The following is an 18,119-nucleotide window of genomic DNA, read 5'->3' on the forward strand; positions in this document are numbered from 1 at the left end:
ACAGCGCTGCTCAAAGCTGGTGGGGAAGAAAAGAAAGGCCCCCAGTGAGGGGTGGAGTGGAGGGCTCAACTGCCCCATTGGGACGGGGGAAGAAATGCACTGGCATGTCCCGCTCGGAGCGAGCGGAGCTGCCGGCGCTCGGCACTACCCCCGGGCGGGCACGGCAGAGGGGGCCCGGCAGCCCCGGCCCGGAGGCGCTTGCACAGATCCGAATCGCCCCAGAGCAGCCGAGCTGGGTACAGTTTTAAGAAGTTATCCCGCGGAGGGAGATCACCGGCCGGCCCAAATCACGGCGGCCCGGCTCTCCCCGAAAGCCGCCTTCCCCCTGCCCGGGGCTGCATCGGCCCGACCGCTCCCGCTGCGGCCCCCCCGGGACCGGGCACCGCGGAGCGCAGCGCAAGGCAACGCGCGTCCTGTAGACACGGCTCGCTCGGAGGCTCTTAAATCAGATTAGAGCTCGTTAATAACAATTTTGGCTTAAGTCTGTATTGACTTAGGTTTAGGAATGGCTTAGCACTTTCGCTTAAGTCAACACCAGGGCTAAATTGACGCATGCCTTTCCCAAACCGCCGTGTTCCCCAGGACGCCCAGGTGCCCGTAGGACTTGTCCTTCTGCCGCTTTAAGCCGTTTTACGGAAGTATTTGTATGATTTTTAAGTACGCCTGCTGGGCCTCGACTGTGCCAGCCCACCCCTGCGTGTCATCCACGAGGGTCCCCACGAGGGACGGGTTTCGTGGGCCTCACCCTCCTAGGGTTGCGATCAGGGCACTTCTGCTCTTTTAGGCTACTGCTGGCAGCCCTTGTGCTCCTTCCCCAGCCCTCATGGTATGGCTCCTGCCCACTCCCCCAACACCTCCTCATGCCTCTCTCCTCAGGTCCCCTCCAACCCCTTCAAATTGATACCCTGGGTACCCCCAGAGAGCCGGGGCTGCATTGCCACCCACAGCCGAGTTCTGTGGAGAGCCTAAGGCTCCAGGGGCAGCTGCCCGGCACCCGAGGGAAAAGACGGGTCCCAGCAGAGGGATTCCCTCCAGCCGGGAGCGACAGCGGCCACAGCGAGGGCGACAAAGCTCCCTGCTCGGCTACTTTAGACCCATTGAGAACCACAGATGGGATGGCAAGGGACAGGTAGACCCTTGGCTGTGCAGGCAGAGGAGGCCACCAGCAGGGAAAGGCACCCACCCCTTGGACTGCCACCCTGGAGCGGTTACCACGGTCACCCCATGGCCTTCCTCTCCTGAGGATTCCTGCGCTCAGACCTCACACCACGGCCAGCTTTGCCCTAACCAGTCACCCTCCCTCCTTGCTGTCATCCTCCTCACCTTGTCAGCAGCCCTCTCACAGGTACGGTGCTGTGCTGACCAACACCGTCACCTCGGGACCTTAGAGAAGACACGTAAGAGGGAAAGGGAAGGGGAATTTCCCTTACCAGCTAGTTTCTACCAGACATCCTGATTCTCCAGCTGAGGCTGTCCCAGCTTTTAACCCCACTCCTAGCCTACTCTTATTGCTAACCCTGCCTAGCTCAAAGCCGTAGCCTCATGTTATTTGTATTTATCTCATTGATTTACTGCAATTGCTTAATTGATTGAATTACGGGCAACACGTGCCCTCAATTAAATATTAAAAAACAAAAAAAAGTAAAAGGAAAAGAGTACATTTAGACTTCTATGCTCTCTGTTTCACGGGCTGCTTCTCCTCATAAGATGTTGAAGCTGCAGCTGGGCCATGTGGCTCAGCCCTCAGGGAGCCTCGGGTGTGCTCCCCAGGGAGCACAAGCAGCCGTTCAGTGCGGGTGCTTCAAGTCACCAGTGCTCTTAAACTCTGCTTTAAAGTGACTCCGGTAAGAGCGTGTTTAGTTACCCAAGCATATTTTTGTCCCAAAGAGGGACAAAATGCTGTCAGACACAGACCACAGAAAAGGTCCGCTCCCAGAATTCTGGGTATATAAGCCCAAAACAACACAAAACTTGACTTCTACAAATAGAAGACGGCATCTTTGCCGTCTTCTGCGTTGGCAGAAGCAGCAGGCTGATGACAAACTTTAAAAGAGATCGGATCCGGGCGCAGAAGTCCATCCGGGCGATGGGACAAGGAGTGGGCACCTCGCTGGACCCACTTCTCCTCTCCCGGCTCCTCGCCGAGCCTCTCGAAGCATCCCCGGCCCCTCCCGGGCCACCCCAGACCGCGGGCAATGCGCACAAACAGCAGCCGTGGGGGGACAGTGGTAGCCCCTGTCCCAGCCCGCGGGGCCGGGAGCCCAAACAAAACGGGAATGGCGCTTTGAACCACTTGGGAGACCAGGTATTTTCCCACATCAGCGCCACTGCAATGGACACGATTGTCCTGTGAAGGGCTCAGGCGTTTAAAGCGCAGAGAGCACCTGAGACCTCCCGCAGCCCCGTTCCCGAGGTCCCGCTGTCTGATACTCCTTCTACTGTCTTCTCACTGCTGTCAGTTGCCAAGATATTTCACATAAATAGAAGCTTTCTGATTTATTATCAGCCTCTCCCTTCTGATTCATTATGTTAATGAATTGAGATATTACCAACACTGGATAATCGTATCTATCAATGAACCCAGCAAAAGAAAGCTAATTATAGAGGAAAAAGCCAAGTGTACCCGGAAACTTAATACAAAGAAACGTCCGAGGAATAGAGCAAAGCGGCTGCAGTAGTTTAAGCACCCTCTAAACACAGATTCCAGTTGTCTGGGGACCGCGACACTTTGGGTCACATAGACAACCCTTTTTCCTAGGGATTTACCAATACGTTTTTTACCCTTAACATTATTATTACGAGCGTTTCCAAGGAATCCAACCCGCTGCCCAGAGCTTTCCTGGGAATCTCGGCGCCGTTGAGCGAGGGAGGACGCACACACACACACACACACACACGCACACAATGCGCTGCCCGTTGCCTCTCCCAGCGCACCGGCGCAGTCCCCGCGCCCCGCTCAGAGCGCCCGGCACCCGCCTGTCCTCCCGCGCCACAGCGAGCTCCTTTCCCACCGGGCAACACCGACAAACGGGCTTTGGTTTGTTTGGGGCTTTTTTTGTTTTTTTCGTCCCCTCCTTTCTCCCTTTGCCGCAGTCGCTTGGCTTGGCGTGTCCCCGGCTCGAAGCAGCGCTGCCCCTCGGGCAGAGCCCGCGGCGGTGGGCGCGGAGCGCAGCGCGGCCGCGGAGCGCAGCGCGCAGGTTCGGCGGCGCTGAACAAAGCTGCCGGCATGTGCTTCACTTTGAGCACATTATCCTCCGGAAGCTTTTATTGAGCAACAGTCAGAGCTCCGTGAATGAAGCCATTGGAACACATACGAAGTAAATGGGTAAAGAAAGGCAAGTCTGGTTACCAAAAATTACGTTTCTCATTTCCCATTCACCGCAGTGAGGCAGGTACTTATTTACTGCGGCTTCAAGCTACGGTAATTAGTAAAGGAGACTGTAATTTACCTAAAGGAAGGCAATTTTCCCTTTTATTAATTTACAATAGATTTGTAAAATAATCTTACAGCAGCTGGTTCTGCTTGAATCTGTTTCAAAAGTGTGATGTAAATACTGTCTCACACTATTTTGTTGCTTATTAGGGTTTTCTGGTAGGTGATACGACTGAGAGAGGGGAAAGAACACCACACATTTATTTTTAAGATTATCATCACAGCGATAAAACTTACGGGAAGAAGTGAGCATACTTTCTATCCGTATGCGTTAAAAACACACGTATTCAAAGTAAGCCAAATGTAAAAGCTACAACTGGAAGGCTACAAACACAGCGGGTACAGCTTAGCGCATTTTCAAGAGCTGTTTTAACTGTGTTTAAAAGGAGTAGCAAATTCCCAAATTAAATCACCCTATTTATAGCAAAGACAAAGAGTTTCACACAGCAGGAGGATGTACTAAAGAACCATTTTCCCCCACCTGTTTCCTTAGCAAGGGTTTAAGTATCTATATCTACATCTTCCTAGTAATCGCATATCTGAAGTAATTTAGTTTATACTTTATGAAACAATAGGAAGAGTGAAAATAATCGATCTGGGATTCATTACGTTTGGAGTTTTCATCAGTAAACTTTTGAGATTTTAATCTTCACTCAGCAGATTAATATTTCATATCAGAGTCAGAGGAAAATAAACACCATACCTAAGCAAAGTATTTATCACTGGCCTGCTCACTGTTCACACTTGGCTGCAGCAGGCACCAACTTACATCCAACTCATCCATGGAATGGAACACTGATCAAAGCTTTATTTCAACTATAACACAGTATATCCATGGATTATAATCCTTGAGCAAACAGAATATCACAGTAATGAAGACCTTAGCATTACAAATATGTTAAAACAGCTTGCATTTGGGGTGATATTTAAGGTCAAGTTGTATCTGAACACAAGTATTAAAATATTATGAAAATTACCATTATGGAGTAAATAATGTTTTCTTTCAGATATAACCTCTAAAAGTACATTCCATTTTAAATTTGGTTTTCTTGTTTTTCAGTACCAACAAGCTCAAACTGAGCATCTACATCCCCAACCTGCTCTATGTGAATGAAAAAGACAGAAATGAAGAACTATAAGCTCAGACTAAAAATTAGCTCCCAATTTCTATGAAAAACATGACCCTGAATAAATACAATCAAGAGGATACCACAGTGTCTAAACCAACTTACTATTTCAAATATACTCTCAAATTAAATTAATAGGCTTGTGGAAGATTCTGCAGAGTAAGAAATTTCTTATGTTAGGGAAAAGTAACATGCCTTGCCTTCTGCTCCTGCCCCCACAGCCAGAATAACTGAGAAAGTAAAAAGCTTGGGAATGTGTATGGTAGAGGTGACAAGATGGGTGAACAGGCTGTGCTCCTGGGTTAGTATTGGGGTTACTCAGCGGTGCATCAACCTAGAAAAGTATGATTAATTATTTCTTCTTGCAAGACACTAAAAGATTGATTTACAAACAGGAAAACCTTTGGGTTTTCTCACTGCTCTTTACTCAGTTGCTATCCCCTACCTATCAGAAAAGCACAAGAAGCAACAGACCCCTAGGACCACTGCAGCTTATGTATACATATATTGTAACACAAAGGGGCAAGCAGCAAGTCAAGACCATAGAGTAATAAGTTTGGGGGGGTGGGGTTTTTTTCCTTTTTTTTTCTTTATCTTTTTTTTTTTTTTTTTTTCTTTTTGCTTTTTTTTTTTTTTTTTTCCTTTTGGGGGGTGTGGTGAGTTTGGTTTTTTTTTGAGAAAAAAATTCACTCATGATGAGTAGGAAATTACAGAAGATATATGATGTAAATGTCTATTTATATATATATATAAATGCTTGGGATAAGATAGGGTGAAACTACATAGAATCAATATGTTTGAAGTGACTGCCTTGACTTGGTGAAGAATACCCATTCGAGATCTCATAGGAGACCAATATTAAATCATATCAGTACAAATCAATTAGGGGGATTCTTAAATTTTTTTAAAGCACACCAACATTTAACATTTGCTTTCTGACATCTGTATCTATAAAAAAGGCAAGTATCAAGCTAGCCCATGGCAAATTAAACTCAACAAATCTAAGCAGAACAGGAGATACCATATAATTATGGTCCCTTGCCACTGCATGCCCCAACTCAGACACTTGCTCCTGCCCCTATTATTGTGCTATTTCACAGTCACAGGCAATTGCATTTATTTGTTTCAAGCCACAGGCCAACATGAAGGTCCTTGTCTCTGAGAACAATCACCTACACATATTCCTGCTTTAAATGGTTCTCTCCATTCAGTTTTTCTTTTCCTGGACATGTTCCTACATAGTTTTCCTTGAACTAGTTGTCCTATTGCTTCTACAGTTATGCTGCAGGAAATAAAATTACATTTCTTCTTTGCAGATAATTTTATTTTACTCTCAGGCATGCTATGTGAGCACCTAACTGCAGCAGGGTAACCACCTTAACCCTGCTTGCAAGTGCCTTTCATGCACATTGCCAAATTCTCACCCATGGATGTCCACACACCCAGATCTCCTTCCAGGGGAAAGCACCAGGGCAAGGAGAGAGTGAGAACCTGCATTGTGTCCCAGTGGTAAGGCAGTCAGAAGAGATAAAGACTCAGATTATTTGCATGTGTAAAGTACTTAGGGGCGCAGATTTTTGTTGATTTCCCTTTAGATGCAAAGAACAGGACGAGTCCCATTCTTTGTTAGTAATTAACTGCTCATCCATCCCTTCAATCTGAGTATCATATATAATAGGTTTTCCCTTCTTCTGTGCTCAAATGGTTCCAGTTATTTGCTTTTTTAAATGTGAGCTCTACAACTGTAAGATCCATACACATTCCCACTAAATCAGATTGAGAATCACATTGTGAGTTTACAGAAGAAAATATTACCAAGTTGTCTTTGTGACAGAACACTGAGTAGGTATAAAATTGCAATGGTCTCTATGCCAAGTTTTTTTTAAGCTCTCAGCTTGTAAGATGAAAGCCTAATTTGATATTTTTGTAGTTATATAACAGTTCTAATATTTTGTGACATTTTGTATTGTGACACTATAGATGAAATTGTCATCGGACTGACACCCTTTACTGTTTATTCCTTAATTACAACTGTTAACAACACTGCAGAGAAGCGTGCTAATCTGCCATCACATATTATGAAAACAACGTTATTGTTACAAACACCAACACCCACTCAACAGGATAATTCTAAGATGGCAGTTTCTGTAAAAAGTTATCAGTTTAATGGACACTTCAATAGAAAAAGTTTAAAACGAACTCCTAATAATCCTGTGGAAAATATACAACAATTTAATATTGCACCTAAAGTTTTGATTTTATTGTGTCAGTGAGTCCTCATGCTGCATAGGGATATAATGTTTTTTGAATAGTGGAGTCTCTCTCTATGTATGAAGATGCATAGCTCAGATAACTAGTAGACTAATAATATTTGCAATAATTACATTTTCATATCCTCAGACACTGGCAGAGGTACTTTTTTTCCCCTACGACTTCCAGGTTGTGCGTGGAATGATGATATTGCAAGAGATTAACTTTTAACAGTGCACCGACTCAAGTCCAAGTTCTTAACAATAAAAGAAATTAATATTTTATCAGCTTATTTTGCTTAGGAAAGAAATTTTCTGCAGGCCATGTTACACACAGTGGAAGAAAGGATCTTCCACTGAACTGACACTCCTTTTAGAAGTTCTGTACCAGTGAATTTTTCATACCAGGTTAGCTCAGTACAATTAAAACTCACTGATACAGAGGAGGCACCTGGGAAGCTGTTCAATGGCTGAAAATGAAAATATTATATCTTCAACTTCTGTATACACTTTGTTCTTGGAAAGCCACTGCCAGTTACCTTTCAGTTTGCTTCTTTCAAACTTTTCATGCCTCAGAAAAAGTTCTCACTTGTAGATTTTATCAGCAGAAAGAAAATAGAATTAGGAGCAGCCTAGAAGTAGCAAAAAGCCCTAGAGATTTGTTTGCCCACCCGTTAGACAACAAGTACAATGTAGGCAGAAGGAGGTTGGGAAAAGCTGTCTGGAGTGAGGTGTATGAGTGATGAAAGTGGCAATGACAAAAAAAAAACCCAGGGAAAACAAGATGCAGAAATTCAAGTTTGCTTCTTCTACAACTGCTCTCATGAAGGCTCTTGCACAGGTTCCTGGTGCTAAACCAAGGCTACTCTGATGCAGTCTGCCTTTCCTGCTAACAGTAAATTCTTCCTTTCTGCCTCATCCAGGAGCAGGCATGCAGCACAGATGACTGAAGTGAAGAAGGATAATGAAAGAATCTGTCTTTACTTATCGCACTTATATGTAGAAGCAGAGGATTAAAAATAACATAAAACTCTTCTCACATTGAAAACCCAATTGCCTTGGTGGAAATTTATACACCAATGTTTCTCATTCTTGATCCTAAAAGCCCACTTGAGGATTGCTTCTCTAGTACAGAATGAAAATAAGGAATCGTACACAATGCAACAATGGAATGAAATGATCCCATATAATTAATTCTCATTTAAATTATTTACATTTCAGTTTAATGGCATGATATTCTGTTGCCCGATCTGGATGATCTTCTCTGCTTAAGTGATAAATTACAAAACAAAATGAAACTAAAATGTTTATTTTTGTGAATCTTCTTCAGGGTAGTTTATGCTCTGCTTTGTAGCTTTCATTTTCTTAAAGCCAATAGGAACTTCTGCTCTTCCTAAAAGAAACTCTTCCCATTTGGGAAGAGATTCTTTTATTGATGCCCAATAGTGAGTCTGAGAAAGATATAAGAAAAAATAAACTTAATTTCAAAATCTGTGTCAGCCAGGTTAAAATAACATAGAAGTGCAATGCATTATTAAGTTTTACTTTAAGAGTAAAGCAATTCAGAAAAGAACAATGTACTTAACATATGAAATTTTAAATCTCTTGTATGATACAAAATATCAGCTTGGAAATATTTCATTCTGCAGGAGAAACTGTGAAGTGACCGAATGTGCCCTCTTGTGGTAAGCAACACATCAGTTTAGACCTTACAGTACCTTTAATAAACTATTTTCTATGATTATATACTTTTCCAAAAGCAGCTTTTATATTTAAGTACGTATGTTACTGGAATTTCATTTTGCAGTGGATAAAAAGTTAGAAATTAAGGCTTCCTCTTTACCAATGTAAATTGATTATTCTAGAAAAGTTTACAGTACTAGACACAACTATAGTTCAAAATATTTGAGAAAAATTTTAGACTTGATAATTCAATGATGAAGTAATCATATCCAGTATTTGGATCACAAATTAAAATAATAATAAAAAGGTGATGTATACTGAGTGAGTGGTCTAGGAGAATCACTGTGGATCATCTAACCCTTCCTCTTGCTTTACACTGTGTCTCTGAGTAATAAATTTAACATATTTATCTGTGTTTTTACTCATTCATCATTTCTGTGTTGGTATGCTAAGGATAACTGTTTGTAGGATTTTCAGGAAAATTTTAAGTGCCAGGTATCATTTTTTCCCCACAAAATAATGTGATCTAAGAACTGTGCTAAGATAGCACTTTAATCCATCCACATATGTAAGTATTTACTGCCATTGATGTCCATTCAGAAAAACGGAATTTTGCAGTAGAAAACAGTTATGATACATATGTAGTGAGCCTTTTTTCTTTATTTAAGTATATCATGAAGGAGAAGTGCAGAATAAAACTGAAGATCTCCCTGCACAGTATTAGATTCCTGGCTAATCATTTTGATCCTTACATGTAACTCAGATATAACTATGGCTCTTGCAGGTTTACAAAAATATTTTCTTCAACAGATTTACTCAAAGAATCTTTTTTGACAAGCATATGTGCTGTCACACAAAACTACTCCGACTCAGCAAGCTGGGGATCCATTATAGCCATAACTTTCAGAGTATATTAATACAGACACATACATGGCTGAGTGAAATATGCTCAGAAGTGTTTTGGAACAAAGCACGCACAAGAATTTTGTACCATGAAAGAAAGTTTTCTTTTTCCACTATTTATAGCACTCTTCTCCAGAAGCGTAAAAAAAAAAAAAAAAAGGCTGAAATAGGATCTTCTCCTTCAAATAGTAACTCTGTTCTCTCCAAAATTTCACCACTGCTGCAGAGTGCAGACATTCTGCAGCCACGAGCAATCGCTCTGCAGCCTCCGATTTGTGCTGACTTCACTCGAGGAGCAGCTTCACACCTACCATGGACTAAGTGACCCAAACTACCCGAGAGGTGTCTCTGAAGTCACTGAAGAGTCTAAAACTACTTCTCAACACAGTCAAGACAGGTTTAATGTTTAATATTAGTAGGTTGGCATCTTCCTTAGCATCATTCCAAATGTACAAGTATCCAGGAAAGGATGTACCCTTTTGCCTAAAAATGTCTAAAAATAAGAAAAAAGCCACGGAAGGGGCATACCCAGTGTGCACCCTGTCACAGCCACAGCAGGCTATTTACAAAATGCAATGACAGATGAAAACTTTGAACAGTAACCAGAACAAGAAGTGATGCCTCTCCTTTAAGTAGTAGCCTAAGCATGCCAACACTTGCCCAGCAGGTGTGAAGCTGAGGTACAATACACCTCTCTTCACTGCTGACAGTGCTGAAACCTGGCCCTTGGCCCTGCTCTGACAGAGCCCCAGCACCCAAACCAGCACGGGACACTCTGCCCTGTGCCCCTGGGAACCAAGCCACCACACAGCACAAACACAAACCACTGGGGCAAGAAACAGATGGGAACCTGCTCAAATTTTTATCTTGAAGTAATGTTTTAGGGACTGCAAATTGAGAAGGAAAAAAACAAAACCCCGAGTGTTCCTGCTGCAGTACTTTTCATAAGCTTCCATATAACTCTAAAATAATTGATGTGAAATTTTCTCTGCTCTTGCTGATAAACTGCTGACCCTGAAATGTAAAGATGACAATTTGTGGTAAACTGAGAATGGGATGACCATATAAAACAAACTAAATAGCTCTGACATAGTAAACACAGTAATCTTCTAATACTCACAGTATTGATTTTTTATATTTGACTTCATTATTAAATAGAAGTTTGTATAGATCTGAAAGCTGCTAAATATTTCCACCAGAATGCTCCAGAATCTAGGGACCTTGTCCTAGAATTTAGGTTCAGCTTGCTACACAGTACACAGGCCTTTGGCTATACCAGTCAATGGATTTTAAAATCAATTATTTTCACTTTAAGAACATGCTTCAGGGAAAAAAAAAAAAAAAAAAGCAAAATATTTGGTAAACAGCAAATGGAAACAAATGAAAAGACAGAGTTCTAGGACTTACTTCTAACTTAACAGTATCAGGATGTGGAAGTAAATACATTCTTTCTTGCAGCCTTTTTTCTGCTGCTTCTATATCCTAAAACACAAGCAAAGTACATTTTAAAAACAAGCACTGGGAAATTTAAAAGAAAAATACACACATAAAGACATTTAAATTAACTAAATAAACCCATTACAGCTAAACAGCATTCAAAAATTAACACTGCAGTTCAAATATTTGTTTAGTCACTCTGAAATCCAACTTGTACTACTTAGACTAACACCCTACAGCTGCTAAATGTGTTTGCTGCACCTTTTTCATACAAGAGTACATTTCACAGCCAAGTCAGACTTTTGCTGTAAACACTGCTATTCTCTCTGGACACCAGGGTAAATTAGTTAAATTGTGTTGTATAAAACTTAAGGAAATTGAGGGGAACAGAACATCTTTCTCTGTGCTGCATAAGACTGAAGTATGTATTCTAGCTACTGTAACTGTAAAGTAACTAGGCAAATTATGTGCAAGATCTTTACTTCTCAAGACAAAGATGACTTGCTAATATGCATGCATAACATGTGCACATAAATGTAGAGCTGCAGCAAGCTGTTCACCAGACAAGCTTGGATGACAATGCACCTCACATAGTTTTCTTACAAAAAAAAAATCAGTATTTGGGTTTCTGCTTGTCCAGTGGATGTGTGCTGGATTCACAGAAGCCCAAATAAATCTTTTAAAAAAGAAACAACCAAAAAAATCAACAGCAACAAACAAATCAAAGCATGCTCCCAAAGTAACCACCCTCCCCCTTTAAAGTTCTGACCTGTTCTTGTGGGCTTAGTTCCATACCCAAACATTGAAGAGATTGAGTGGTGGGCAGATGAAGAGAGACAGAAAGGGACGTGGGAGTGGGGTGTGAAGAAGCCAAAGCTGAACAGAGTGGAGGGGGAAAGAAAGTATAGCAGATGGCAGAGTTGGGAGCAGAGAGCGGGTGTGAAGAGTACAACAGAAAAACTAAATGAGAGAGGAAATTCCCCAAAGGGACTTCCCAAATATTCACCACCACTGCTGCTGAAAAGAAGAGTGAGATTCTGGAGGAGCATATCCACAAGAGAGACCAAACATGATTACTCGTATTGAATAATAGCCAGTCTGAACACATCAGTAAGTAAACAGTGTTCAACTCAAGTTTAGCTCAGTAGAGTATGATTAACAAAAGCAAAAACCCAGCCTTGCTGAAGTTTAACTTAGTGACACACAGAGTCAGATTGTTCAATTTAGTGTTCATCTTATTTCATTAATTCTTTTTACAATATTCTCTTGTTCATAATTACAAACCTAAACCAAGTAAAATTGTTCCTCCCTTTTCTACAGCAAAATCCATACCACTGTACGAAGCTAAAGGATGTCTGACAAAGAGAAAACCAATTCTCAGATTTATCCAAATTCTCAGAAGCAAATGGCTGCCCCTTCTCAGGTAGCAAAAGACTAATGGGACAAACATATATAGGGAATAGCAAAAAGGACACAGGCCATTTGAAATCATGATGTCAAAACAACAGAGGCCAACACAGATTTTTTGAGTGACTTGAGCAAGGAATTTCTCTGTTGCACATACTCAGAACAGACACACACACACAGCACCAAAGGAGGCTTGTATCAGAATGGCTCAGGCCAAGTCTGGAGAAGTTATCCCCATAACAAACCATACTGAATAAAGGATCATTCAGTAATGTTCACCTCATATTCTTCCACTGGATTTTCCTCCTTTCTGATTCCTTCTTCCTAATTACTGAAGGAATTTTAACAGGGAGGAAGAAGAATATCAATCATTATTTCTTTACAGACTCAGCCAAGTAACTGGAATGTTTATGGTGATGGGAAATGAAAGTCTTTCAGGCAAGAAAGGAGACAGCAGTTGTGCATGTATGTTTAGTAGAGAAGGTCACTTTGGCATAGCCTAGATATTGGACGTGTCTTTTCATTGCTCACTCCAGTTTGTGTTGTGCAGTCTATTGTCATTCAGAATACTGATTTAATGACAGACAGTGTAAGAAATTTTTGCTGGAAGGTGTAGTATGCTTTAGAAAATAACTGGAACTACTGAAAGATTAGATGGCACTTCTTGTGTGTCTCTACACAACTGGTAAGCTTTGTAGGAAAAATAAATCCCCGTCATCAATATAAAAATAAATACATCAGCAGTATAAACTTCTTTGGAAAAAAACAGCTAATCTAATATGTCACTGTACTGAAAAAAAGAGAGCATCTTACAGTGCTTCCCCTAAAACCACAAGGACTGGAACAAAAACAATTCAAGACCCTTCCCCAGAGGTAAAATGGAATGCATGACACATGCATTGCTTTTAGGGGACCAAATTCAGCTGTCACTTATATTGATATCAGTCTGGCACAATCACACTTAAATAATTCTGGAATTGCATGCCCGGGAAGGAAAGCAAATTTGTTCTAAATTACCTTTCCAGTACTAATTACTATATAGCATACTCTTTCTTTTCTATTTCATGCTACAAGCTGTTGCATAGTAATACATATTTCTAAACACAAGAAATATCACTGAGAAACAAATGTCATAAATTAGATTACAAATACTAGTCTAATTTCTGCTTTTATTACGACAACATTATATAAGCACCAAATGATACAGATTTCCCTAATCTGCAGTCTCCCTCTAAAGACATTGAGGAAAATACTCTGATAATTATGCTAAAATGCTGAACAAATGCTTATAATGTCAAAATTTCAATTAAAAAAAAACAAGGTTAGTTCCTTGCTTCCTACTGATTAGAATTTAAATTAATTTTAAAATCTTTCCTGTGCATAAATTCCAACTAGCACAGAGAAAGAAAAATGGCTTTTGCTATGATCTATTACTGAAAACAACTGATTTTGCTTACACGCAGAAAACCAGAAATGCAAATAAAAAAATAACACTTCGTCATGTCCATGTATTTTTGAGTAGGCCAAATCAACAACTCTCCACATGGTAACTGTGAAATGTACAGTGCCTGGTATCAGGAACAATATTCTGAAGCTGGCACATTAATCAGTCTTGTTTTCAAGCTTCTCATATATTATGCTGCATAGATTTTTTTTTTCCTGTTTTCTTCTGTTATCAAAAAGCATCTGCAGGAGTGCATGCTTGTTAAAACTAGGATAAAATTAATAGATTTAAATTGATTTATGCTATTTTATCCTGCAACAGAATTTGTTTTGATACATATGTTTTTGCTTTTTTTCTGTACAAACACCAACATTTTTGACACTTGAAAGGAACAATTTTGAGGATGTGACAGAAGATAGCAAATATCTGTTTAACTGCAGAAATATTTACACTCTGTATATGTCTGAGCTATTGTTACCATTTACACTACAATATAGCTTTCAGGATGGAGAAATATACTCTGCATTTATTGTGTTTGCCTGTGTATGTCAAATGAGAATGCATTCATAAACACAAATAATTTATAAAGCCCTATATTTACGAAGGAAAAATCTAACCTAAAATGCCTATGGAAAATAGGAGTCATAATGGCTGAAATTATGAAATCAACAGAGCAGGAGCTAGGGAAAAAAAATAACCAAACCATCAATTTATCCTCAGCCTCTCACTGAAGAACCTACACTTGGTATATCAAATAAAGAGGGGCTTGATTGCCCCTGTCCAGAATGTACCAGTTCACCAGCCCAAGCTGAAAAATCTTCTTTGTCACAGAATAGTTACGAAGGGATTCCTGGCTAACTGTTCTTCTTGTCTTCCCCCTCTAAATAAACCTCTCTTTTAAATACACACTCTAATGCAACAGGATTATACCCATCCAAAATATGAACGTTTTAAATCCGAACCAGGCTCTGCAAGAAAAAAAACCAAAGAAATTCTGGTGACACGAATTAATTTTGTAATTTTCTAGAATAAAACTACTTTTTCAATAAACACAACACATGTATTATGGACCCTTAATAAGTAGGAGCTTAAAGAAAAGGCACAGTAGGTTCAGTTTTCTGCTGCCTCCTGAAAAACTGACACACATTTTTCAAATGCATCATGTCAGTGGTCAAGTGCATCTCTTCAAACTCAGACGCCTGAGCTAGGGGTTCCAGAGGAGTATTTCAGTCCCTGCCATCAAACTTAGATCTTTTTAATTGCCTAGGAAACAAATCTTACCTGAATATTACAACAGGTATGCAGAACAGCTATGAACATTATTAATGGTGTAACCCCAGTGAAGGGCTGCAAACACCAAACACTGCTTTTACAGACGTGCAAGCAAAATGCTTGAAGTCACTCTACACCTCTTTAGAGAAAAATATTAAACTGAGAACCTCTTCCACAACTTATCACAACCACAGCAGGAGACCAGTTCCTACCCTTGGCCCAAAGCCCTGTAGCCTGGTCAGCCCATTTCCAACCACACCCGCAGCACAGAGGGGCTGTGAGTCCTGACAGACCCCCGAGTTCTCTCAGGCAGACATGTACTAGCATGTGTTACATCACTACATGTGCTGAAAAAAAATAAAAATACATAGTAGCAGCTGCCACCACGAGGCTTTTGTAAGAAGGGCACGGGAAACAGGTAGTGATGCCATCGGATAATAAAGACTTGTCATTTAATACTTTTTGGTCCAGTTCCAGAAGAGGGAACCATATAGAAGAGGATTCAAATGACAACTATAGAGCAAACACTTCTCTCTTTTTTTTTTTTTTTTTTTTTTAATTATCTAAGCTACATAACCGTGACATTTTGATACGGTTCCTGGTAGTTGCAGAAACTTACATTTAAAAGTGCTGCATTCCTTTTATGAGCTGCATCAGCTGCTTGAGTTTGCCATGTCTTTTTAGTCTTTTTGTCTCTTAGATAAGTCTCCATCTGCTGTAGCAGCTCTGATCTCTGAGACAGTCTACAAAGGAAAACATTTTGCTAAGTGGGTAGAACATTTTGCTCAGGAGCTGGAAAATAACCTTTTTACCTTACCCAGTTTTCTCAAAACGATGGGGCTAATTAAGCCGGCTGCAGGGTGGGTGTGCTGGGGGAGGGAAAAGGTACAGGCAGGCATCACCTGCTGTGCTTGTACCAAGCTAAAACGTTGCAACCAGCAGTCCTCAAATGCTGAGGTGCTTAGAAGCACTGAATCTCCCCCAAGAAGGAAAGACAGGGTGGGTTGGGGTGACTTGATCAGTACCACATTTGCTCATTGGCATGTGCTAGCTGTTACAAGAAAAGCAAATTTTCCTGAATCACTACTGTATTTGCCTCACAATTTCAGTTTACAGGGCAACAAAGAAGCAACTTTATAATTGAGGCATTGAGTGAGAGCTCCAATTACCTCCACCAAACAGGAATTTAACAGTGACAGGTTGACAATGGAGATCTTAAACCAGTACCACCATTGGAAGTCAAAAACCTCATCAACCTAAATACCCTAAATGTCAGGCCAGGATGCTGATTCCCATGGTTCCTGAAGGAAGAGTGCCACCTCCTGGAACTCCAGCCCCTTGCTGCAGCACCACTGTGCTGTGCAGAGCTCAGACTCACTGGCACCGAGGGTCGTGGGCAGGGAGGGGGAGTATCACAAGACCCAACACAAACTGCTGCGAGGCAGAGCACAACTACTCACATCTCCTCATGTCTTCTAGCCAGGTGAACCTCCTGAGCCAAACAGGATGACATCTTCAGTTGTTTGCCCCAGTTTTGTACTCTATAAAAGAAAAGCCGAGTGAAATTAAAATCTTCTACAGACTTACATTAATGTACACTTTCCAGTATTAAACAATTCTGGTTAAAAAGCTGCACACATTATACATGTCAGCTATCTACACAAAACCTGCCACAAGGCATTGCTACAATTTGCTTTGAATACATTCACACTACTAATGTTCACAATATGTTTTAGGAAAATACTACTGCTTCTAATAATTTATGAAAACCAAATTTGTTTCAGTTTCAGATTCAGCACTTGAGTTTTCTCGAGTTTCAGATGCTTATAACCACACACACACTTAGTGCTTACATAAATTGTCTACTACTGTTTACATTACTGATTCTGGCTTTTATCACGTTACACTGAACACAGTTATACTTGTAAACTACTTCTCACAGATACAGGGAAATGTTCATAGGAAGCTATGTTTAAATTGTTTAGAACTTAATGGATTTTTTTCTGCGCTATTAAGGAGATCAGCTGCCCACTGATGCAAATAAAGACCCTACAGCACTTTTCAGAAGACTGAAAATGTTTTGGCTATTTTTTTTCACCTCAGAGGTGAATGCGTTTTCACTTTAAGTAAAATTAAATAACTTGTCACGTGTTGATAATGTCAAAGGGTGGGAAAACTGAAAGAGCTCATCAAGATAACATTAGGTAAGGCCTCCTCGCTGTCATGTGTCACACCTAACTCTGGAACCAGCGGTTTACACGAGGCCTCTGCTGACGCTGGGGTGCATCTTCTAGGGAGGGATGTTTTATCACACTGAAAACACCTCTGTCCGCCTGGCCTTGCTTCACCTCGTTCAACACGGAGCACATCCATGCAGCGCTCCTTCCTTCAGCCGGGGCACACCTTTACCGGCGACAGGAGAAGCCAGAGCACCCCGCCGCCCGTACCTCCTGTCTTTAAGGGCGCCCACAGCTTACAACAGGAGCGACCAACCAGCACCGTCGTGCGTGACAAACCGGCAGCAGCCTGAGCATCCTCCGCCCGCTGCCCTGGGCAGATGCCAAGGCCTGAGGCAGCCCGGGACGAACCTCGGCGGGCAGTCCCCGGATCTCCAGTAGCCCCAGGGAAGGCCCTCGGGCCGAGCACGGCACCTGCACCCCCGGCCCAGGGCCGCTCCGCCTCAGGCCGCGGCCCCAGCAGGGCGGGAGCGCCACGGCCGCAGCGGGGCCGCGCACCGCCTGCGCCCTACCACTGGGAAAGGGGGGGAGAGGATGGATTTACGATCTCTTTGAAAGGTACCATCCCGTGTGATTACGGGAGAATAAGTCAGGAAATAAAAAAAAAAATACCAAATACACTAGCTAGTTTACCTTTAGCCTCGCCGGCTTCGAAAAGCAAAGCAACCAACCGCAATGGTCCCCGGGACGTCTTAAAACCCCCCGCCCTCGCTGCCATGGAGACGGCCGGAAAGGCGGAGCCGAGCTGTCGCTTCGGTGGGCGGGATCAGCGGGGGCGGGAACGGGCTCCGCCCCTGGGATTGGAGGAGGGAGAGGGCGCGGGGCCAATCACGGCCCGGGGCGGGAGCGCGGGGAGAGGCGCGCGGGGGGGCGGGTGCCGCGTGCCCGCGCTCCCCTCACGGGGCTGGCTGCCCGGGCCCCAGGAGC

General features: G+C 42.2%; 1 long non-coding RNA gene across 2 annotated transcripts in view; it reads right to left on the reverse strand.

Annotated features, from left to right (window-relative positions):
- LOC121347217 overlaps nt 1–17,681 on the reverse strand; it is a 35,366-nt gene extending 17,685 nt beyond the window's left edge. The window contains exons 1-4 of one of the 2 annotated variants that reach the window (XR_005954207.1): nt 17,403–17,681; nt 16,416–16,496; nt 10,803–10,877; nt 8,194–8,260 (exon numbers count right to left, since the gene is read on the reverse strand). This is a non-coding gene — a long non-coding RNA (uncharacterized LOC121347217). Of the gene's footprint in view, nt 1–8,193; nt 8,261–10,802; nt 10,878–16,415; nt 16,497–17,402 lie in introns of those variants that run through there. The other variant, XR_005954208.1, reaches the window with a different exon arrangement.
- Nucleotides 17,682–18,119: the final 438 nt, after the last annotated feature.

This window comes from Onychostruthus taczanowskii, unplaced genomic scaffold, assembly GCF_017590055.1.
Source record: "Onychostruthus taczanowskii isolate IOZ18803 unplaced genomic scaffold, ASM1759005v1 scaffold9, whole genome shotgun sequence".
Lineage (NCBI taxonomy): Eukaryota > Metazoa > Chordata > Aves > Passeriformes > Passeridae > Onychostruthus > Onychostruthus taczanowskii.